The following is an 8,657-nucleotide window of genomic DNA, read 5'->3' as shown; positions in this document are numbered from 1 at the left end:
CGTCTCACTCTGTCACCCAGACTAGAGTGCAGAGGCACCATCTCAGCTCACTGCAATATTCGCCTCCCAGGTTCAAGCGATTCTCCCGCCTCAGCTTTCCGAGTAGCTGGAACTACAGGTTTCCACCACCATGCCCGGCTAATTTTGGTATTTTTAGTAGAGACAAGATTTCACCATGTTGGCCAGGCTGGTCTTAAACTTCTGACATCAGGTGATCCACCTGCTTCAGTCTCCCAAAGTGCTGGGATTACAGGTGTGAGCCACTGCACCCAGCCCCCAAATGGGGAAAATTAGAGCATAGTTAAAACATCTTTCTTTGTGTTCTTCTCCCACTTCTTTTATTTATCTTATTATTTATTTATTTATTTATTTATTATTTTTTTTGAGACAGAGTCTTGCATTGTTGCCCAGGCTGGAGTGCACTGGCACAATCTCGCACTCACTGCAACGTCCACCTCCTAGGTTCAAGCGATTCTCCTGCCTCAGCCTCCCAAGTAGCTGGGACTACAGGTGCACACCATCACGCCTGGCGAATTTTTGTATTTTTAGTAGAAATGGGGTTTTGCCACGTTGGCCAGGCTTGTTTCAAACTCCTGACTTCAGGTGATCCTCCTGCCTTGGCCTCCCAAAGTGCCACCGTGCCCAGCCTCTATTCCCACTTCTGACTGTGATCAGCCCAATTAGCCCTAATCAAGGTCCTCAGGCCTGGGCAATAACATACCAAAGGGAGGTCCTAAGTCTGGAAACAGGCAACCAATATCCGGCCTAGAGTGAAAATCTAAAATCAGAAAGGCAGGAGAATGGTGCCAAAGCCCAGAATCCTGATCAGTCAATCAGCTGGAGGGTTGGCTAAACAGATACAGATGCAATGAGACTAGCCAAATCTAATCTCATTAAACCAGATGTGGGCAACACAGGCAGGACAAAGGTAGCCTGAGATAATTCCTTGTGTACTTGGCTTGGCCCATTCTGCTGGGCCAAAGGTGGAATGAAAGGACTCAACCATGTTGGAAGATCTTAGAGATAACATTGTTTACAGCTTTTGCACTGAGGATATAGGTGATTAGAAGTTACATCTGGGCTGGGCACAGTGGCTCATGCTTGCAATCCCAGTACTTTATGATGCCAAAGCAGGTGGATCACTCCAGCCCCAGGAATTCCAGACTAGCCTGGGCAACATAGCAAAACCCATCTCTACAAAAAATACAAAAATTAGCTGGACATGATGGTGCACACCTGTGGCTCCAGTTACTCAGAAGACCAAGGCAGGAGGCTTGCTCTAGCCCAGGAGTTTGAGACCAGCCTGGGCAGTATGGTAAGACTCCATCTCTACAAAAAAAAACTATGAAATAACATACTTTTTAAAAGAGAAGTTAGGCTGTGTGTGGTGGCTCATGCCTGTAATCCCAGCACTTTGGGAGGCTGAGGTGGGTGGATTATTTGAGGTCAGGAGTTCAATACCAGCCTGTCCAACGTGGTGAAACCCCACCTCTACTAAAAATACAAAAATTAGCTGGGCGTGGTGGTGCATGCCTGTAGTCCCAGCTACTCTACTCAGGAGGCTGAGGCAGGAGAACCACTTGAACACAGAAAGCGGAGATTGCAATGAGCTGAGATTGCACCACTGTATTCCAGCCTGGGTGACAGAGCCAGACTCTGTCTCAAGGAAGAGCTGCTCTTCATGAGGAAGAACCACGAAGAGGAATTAAAATGCCTACAAGCCCAGATTTCCAGCTCTGGGTTGACCATGGAGGTAGATGCCCCCAAATTACAGGACCTTGCCAAGATCATGGCAGACATCTGGTCCCAGTATGACGAGCTGACTCAGAAGAACCGAGAGGAGCTGGACAAGTACTGGTCTCAGCAGACTGAAGCGAGTACCACAGTGGTCACCAAACAATCCACCAAGATGACGCTCATGGGGCTGAGATATACAGTCCAGTCCTTGGAGATCGACCTGGACTCCACAAGAAATATGAAGACCAGCTTGGGGAACAGCCTGAGGGAGGTGAAGGCCCGCTACGCCCTGCAGATGGGGCAGCTCAACGGGATCCTGCTGCACCGGGAGTCAGAGCTGGCACAGCCTGAGCAGAGGGACAGCACCAGGCCCAGGAGTACCAGACCCTGCTGAACATCAAGGTCAAGCTGGAGGCTGAGATTGCCACCTTCAACCACCTGCTGGAAGATGGCGAGGACTTCAATCTTGGTGATGCCCTGGACAGCAGCAGCTCCATGCAAACCATCCAAAAGACCACCACCGGCTGGATAGTGGATGGCAAAGCAGTGTCTGAGACCAACAACACCAAAGTTCTCAGACATTAAGCCAGCAGAAGCAGGGGACCCTTTGGGGAGCAGCAGGCCAGTAAAAAGTTCAGAAGTCATTGGATGTCAAAAAAAACAAAAAGTTACAGCTGAAAGGCATTAATTTAAGACATAAATACGTTGCTTGGTATTTAAGGAATATGCCAAATAGCTACCCTTGAAAATAAATTCTGACTATATTTCAAAAGCAATAAACAGCACACTTGCATGATAAGAATTTTTCAAGAACACCAAAGAGACGACTTCCCTCATCATCATCATGAACCTTTAACCATTGTGGCTCAGTGTCTTTAAACCCACAGCACATGCCAAGCATATATACAGAAAATGTCCTTTCTTATTCACCATTTTGGACTTTACTTGGGAAAGCTTCAGTCTCAACATGTCTGAACACTTCCATGTACCAGCCCTGTTTAATACCTGACTCTGACGGGCTCCTTCTGACAGCTGTTCTGCAGTTCTGCCCCTGATGGCCTGATAGGTACCCTTGTACACCAGTGCTCTTCTGTATCAGAGCTGCTCCCTTCTCTGAGCGGTCCCTCTCTTAACTGATTTGTTCCAGCCTTCCAGGAAAAGGAGAGAGAGTACCCTTTCCTTTACTCTGAACCATGCTGTGGTTACTCCAATAGTGAGAAAAATATAAAAATCTCTCCCTTTCAATTATCTCTATTTTTTATTTTTTCCTTTTTTTTTAAATCCTTTTCCCAGAAAAATCTCAGGCACACTCCAATTATCTGCAATCCCACCTATAATGATCCATTCCTTTATTTTAAATGTAGAGGCTGCCTTTTCTAAAATTATTTCTTTTTTTTTTTTTTTTAGACAGAGTCTCACTCTGTCACCCAGGCTGGAGGGCAGTGACACCATCTCAGCTCACTGCAACCTCCACCTCCTGGGTTCAAGCAGTTCTGCCTCAGACTGCCAAGTAGCTGGGATTACAGGCACGTGCCACCATACCCAGCTACTTTTTGTATTTTTAGTGGAGACGGAGTTTCACCATGTTGGCCAGGCTGGTCTCTAACTGCTGACCTTAGGTAATCCACCCACCTCAGCCTCCCAAAGTGCTGGGATTAGAGGCATCAGCCACAATGTCTGGCTAAAATTTAAACATTTCTATAAGATAGAAAATTTCAGTATGAATGAATGTATCTGAATTTTCAACCCTGGATCAGAAGAGACCAAGATAACATCTGGGGAAGAGAAAGCAATTTTAAAAAAGAGAGAGAAAGTGAGAGAGACAAAAGAAAACTAGAAGCACCAGACAACATCACTGCTTTCCAATCTTGCCATTAATATGAACGGGATTGAAGTTTTTGAAACAATATCCTATCTTAGAATTAGTAAGTCAAATAGCTTACAGGTTTATTATTGTTGTCTTATACCCAAAATCAAGGACCCAAAATATAGACTCATTAATATTCATGTAGTCAAATAATATTTTGAGCTATTAAGGTAGAGTTCGTCCCCTTCCTCCCGTCCCTTCTTCCCCTTCCTCCTGTCCCTTCTTCCCCTACCCTAACCAGTATTTCCTAGTTCCGCTTGGCCCTTCCCTGACCCCTGGCAGCTAAGACATTTCCATATTCACTGTCTCAAGGTAGAACCTAGGAAGCCTGCGAGGTCCTTCAGTTCTCCCCCACTCACCTGAATATGACAGAGTGGAAATGGCTCCATAATGTTTCCACTTGCTCAGAGGGCCTATTTTCTATATGTCACTATATCACTCAAAAATTACTACAAATGTAACTGAGAGAAGGCTAGCAGGTCTGAAAAGGCCTTGAGCTTGGAACAAGGAAGACAAAACAGTGATCCATTGCTCAACCGTCGAAGATAGAACAGGAACACTGACAATTTTGGCAGATGCAAGGATGAATAAATGATGACAACATAAAACAGATGCTCCCAGCTCCTCTTCTCCATTCTGACTCCTTGGCACAGGTGAACATCCCAGAACCTAGACCCTGAGCTAAATTTTCAGCTACCTGGCAGAATAGAGAGAAAAGAAAGTATGTTTCTTATACAATTGAATGTGTAGCCACTATGTTGGTTAATAGAACAAGGTGCAATGTGACCAAATAGAAACACATTTTTAAGAAACAAGAAGACAGGTCACAAGATGGACATAGAAGCATATTGAGAGCCTCTGCCTTACACCAAGGTCCATGTGCTGAGATGACATGTGTAAGGGTCCTATCCCTAGGACTCCAGTGCCAGGAACTCCTGCAGAAACAGCACCTCCCACCTCATGCTCCAGAGACTTTGCCCAGTGTGAGCTGATGAATAAAGTTGGCTGGGAACATATTTCAGTTAGCAAGAGTTAAGTTATAATACATTTATTTCAGACCCCAACTTCTGAAAATTCTTTTGCAAGAACACTAAAGCTCAAACACTGTAAAGGAAAGAAAGGGGTCAGGGTTGGAAGAAGAATATCAAATAATATAAAACCCAAAAATCAGATAATTGTGAAAATACGGAAGTATAAAAAAGAGATAACACATGAGATCATGGAAGCAGTCTGTAGGCCACATCCACCCTCTCACCGTCCCCTGGACACTCCTGCTACTTCAGTAGCTTTGGTTTCCTCGATTACTTACATGTTGGTTGGTGCTGATAGCAGTATGCCAGATGTCCCCATCTGGCCAAAGGGCCAAAAAGTTTATGTAGTCATGGATGCTGATTTGGGGGTTGGAAAAACAATCATAAAAGGCTGCAGCTAAAAATGGCCTTAGCTCAGTTTGTTACAGTAGGTAGTCAGGCTGACATGAGCAGGGCAGGAGACGGTGCCCTTCCCACTCCCCACCAAGAATATCAGGTGACCATTAGGTGATGGTCAGGCGGTTGTTAACTGTCTCCCTAAAACAATAATTGGTTGCAGCCAGCACCAGGGATAAGCAGTTCCGCAACAGATGGAAAAAACCTGAAACTGGTGATCAGCAGCTTTCCAATAATATCTCAGGAACTGGGTGAGTGGGGTCACGATGTGCACTAACAGGCAAAACGGGGGAGTTTAACTGGAGTACGACCTCCTAGGGACATTGGGCAGGTAAAAGAAGAACGCCTCGAGTGAGCATATATACAACGCCAGTAAACCTGGCAGGCCACTGCGCAAGCGGGCAGCACACCCCAAGGGAAGAATCGGGGGAGGAGGGATGCAAGACCCTGTAAGTATAACAACACAGAAAACCCTAAGTCAAAAGGTCAAAGCGGGCACTTGTCTTTCAAGTCACCTGCTTGGCCCTCTTTCAAGTGTACTTTCCTTCCTTTTTTTTCCTCGTCTAAAGTTTTTTAATAAACTTTTGGTCCTGCTCTAAAACTTGCCTCGGCTGGGCACGGTGGCTCACGCCTATAATGCCAGCACTTTGAGAGGCCGAGGCAGGCAGATCACTTGAGGTCAGGAGTTCAAGACCACCCTACCCAACATAGTGAAACCCTGTCTCTACTGAAAATACAAAAATTAGCTGGGCATGGTGGTGGGCGCCTGTAATCCCAGCTACTTGGGAGGCTGAAGCAGGAGAATCTCTTGAACCCGGAAGGGGGAGGTTGCAGTGAGCAGAGATTGCACCATTGCACTCCAGCCTGGGCAACAGAGCTAGGTTCCCTTCTAATAAATAAATAAATAAATAAATAAATAAAACTTGCCTTGGTCTCTCCTTCTGCCTTATGCCCCTCAGTTTAATTCTTTCTTTTGAGGAGGCAAGAATTGAGGTTGCTGCAGATTTGTACAGATTTGTCACTGGTAAGAAATTTCCTCATATTACAGATGAGAAAAAATTGGACCCTGTGAGAGTGAAACAGTTGCTAGAGGTCATATGTCTAATTAGTGGCAGAGCTGAGTCTCAAATCTAGTTTTCCTAATGTCCTGTCCCATAGTTATTCCTTTCCTTCATTTCCACATGCTGCTATTAGCTACACATCTTGAAACACACACGCTTTCCCTGATCTTTATCAAGAAGACCAACTTTTTTCCTTCCATCTGTGAAGGGCACTGCTAAGGACAGCTGGGACCAGCAAGGCCCAAAGCACCTACCTATAATGAGGAAGAGAAAGTTAGTATAATCCAAATATTCTGTTTCTCCATACCTACAGGTCTGCCTGGATGAGTTCTGAAAAAGGCCTCCATGCAATAGTTATAAGTAATTTTAAAAAATTAATTCATTCTTTAGTCACTTGTGTAAACTGATGGCTGGGATGACAGCAAGGCTTAGTTGGGGAAAGGGTAAACCATCATTGCATCACCATGTCTTAGTGAGCTCTGAGGAACACGGTTAAAACATAGAAAGTAAACAGAAGAAATCTGGACAGGCAAAATAAGGTTTTGCTCAATGTTACTGCCAATTAAACAGAATTGCTGTTTGGTTATTTCTTTGAAAGAGGGAAACAATATTTATGTTCACTCAGGAGAAGGCATCTTCTAAGAAAAGGTTGCAATATTCTAAAAAGTATGTAGCAGAAAATTCTTTGTCTTTAGGGGAAAGCCAAACTTTAAGGAGTCTTATTTTGTTAGACTACCTTTGCAATGAAGCAGGACCGTTAAAAATGAATGGCATAGCTATTTGAAGAAGGGTGATAAAATTGTTCCTAAGACAGGGTAAGAAAAAAATTGTTCCTCGTGTTTCATGGACTAAACAAAAAGCACTTTTTGAAAACAGAAGTCCTCTAATTCTTGATGCTCGTGCCTCCTAATATTTGTGAAAGGAAATTTCTTTAAACGGGCACCTCTATTCAGTTTGAAAATGAGTTATTGGCTGTTCTTGTGTGATATCATTTTAGAGAGAGTCTTGTGGTATAATGGCATCGCTTATCAGAAAGCAAGGTCTAGTGAGAGACAGTATAATGAATGGAAGAAGTCAGCATGTAATTCAGTCCTTTCTTATGGGTTTATTCAAAGCTAGATCTTCAACAGTATGTCTACATAGACCATTTCTAGAAATATTCCCTCATCTGTACAATTATGGTAGGCAGTCTCATCTTCTTTAATTCATCCTATATCACATTGACTAATTAATCTTCCTTTTTCTTAAAATTGTGGGGGGGTGGCTGATAAGATGTTACTCTCCTGCTAAAATATTCTTCAATGTTTTCATAGTATGTACAGAATAAATTCTACTCTCATGAGCATGCTATTCTACTCTCATGAGCGTGCCTAAAGTGCTTTAACTAGGCTTGGGCCTTAAGATTTTTGAAACCTGGGTGATAGAAGTAAGGAAGTTATCATTTCAGAGTTGCAGATTCTGGTCGCATGTGGCAGCTCATGCCTGTAATAATCAGGGCTATCATCTTCCTTAAATCAATTTGACTGGAAGCACTTTTATAACTCCTTCAGCATCTAGAACAGGGCCTTGCACATAACTGCCACTCAGTCCGTATTATTGAACGAGGGCACTTCTAGGTATCTGTTTCACTCCATGACCTGTACTTATATCTTTATTCTCGTATGTTCCTACCAAGGGCTCATCCTCAGTCATTTTGCTGATTATGATGGAAAGGACATCACAAGGCTCAACCTGCTTTAAAACACTTGTTCCTACATGGTTTTACATCCTTCCATAACAAAGGTAGGAACACTGTCATTGTGTGTGTGTGTGTATGTATGTATGTAAGCATGTATGTATTTTTTGAGACAGAGTTTTGCTCTTGTTGCCCAGGCTGGAGTGCAATGGCCCGATCGCGACTCATTGCAACCTCTGCCTCCTGGGTTCAAGCGATTCTCCTGCCTCAGCCTCCTAAGTAGCTGGGATTACAGGCATGCACCACCATGCTCTGATTATTGCTAGGGACATAAGCCCACCCTTTAAATATATCATGGCATCTGCTATATCTAGATGACTTTTTAGATGGGGTCTCGCGAAGTTGCCCAGGCTGGTCTCGAACTCCTGGGCTCAAGCAGTCCTCCCACCTCAGCCTCTAAAGTAGCTGGGACTAGAGGTATGCTCCAACATACCTGGCTCTCGACCATTATTGTTTTATATTGTTTGATTTTTCTAGTAATCTACACTTGCTCATCATTCCTGGCTTACTCTGTTTTCCAGTTCGTCTAGCTCTTTCATGACTCTGAGTCAGTAGGTACATGATTCTTTCTGCCTGGAATATTCTTCTGCATTCCACCTCCACTGCCCTTTTCAGTCACCTTCCATTTGTCTTTCAAGGCCTGGCTTAGGCATCTGCTACGGTTTGAATGTGCTCCCCAGATTTCATATGTTGGAAACTTATTTCCCAAATTCATGTTGGTTGGAGATGGAGCTTTGGGAGGTGATTATGATTAGACAAGGTTATCAGGGTAAGGCCCCATGATGGGACTCTTCAGGCTTTATAAAATGAGGAAGAGGAAGATCTGAGCT

The 8,657-nt window shown here is 44.0% G+C and overlaps 1 pseudogene; it reads left to right on the top strand.

The window, feature by feature from the left end:
• The first annotated feature begins 1,681 nt into the window (after positions 1–1,681).
• On the top strand, positions 1,682–2,322 carry LOC105716444 (keratin, type I cytoskeletal 18-like; annotated as a pseudogene).
• Positions 2,323–8,657: the final 6,335 nt, after the last annotated feature.

The sequence above is a fragment of the Aotus nancymaae genome, unplaced genomic scaffold (genome assembly GCF_030222135.1).
Source record: "Aotus nancymaae isolate 86718 unplaced genomic scaffold, 86718_ANA_hifiasm-v0.15.2.pri h1tg000062l, whole genome shotgun sequence".
In the NCBI taxonomy this organism is placed as follows: domain Eukaryota; kingdom Metazoa; phylum Chordata; class Mammalia; order Primates; family Aotidae; genus Aotus; species Aotus nancymaae.
This window is presented reverse-complemented; position numbering and strand designations above follow the sequence as displayed.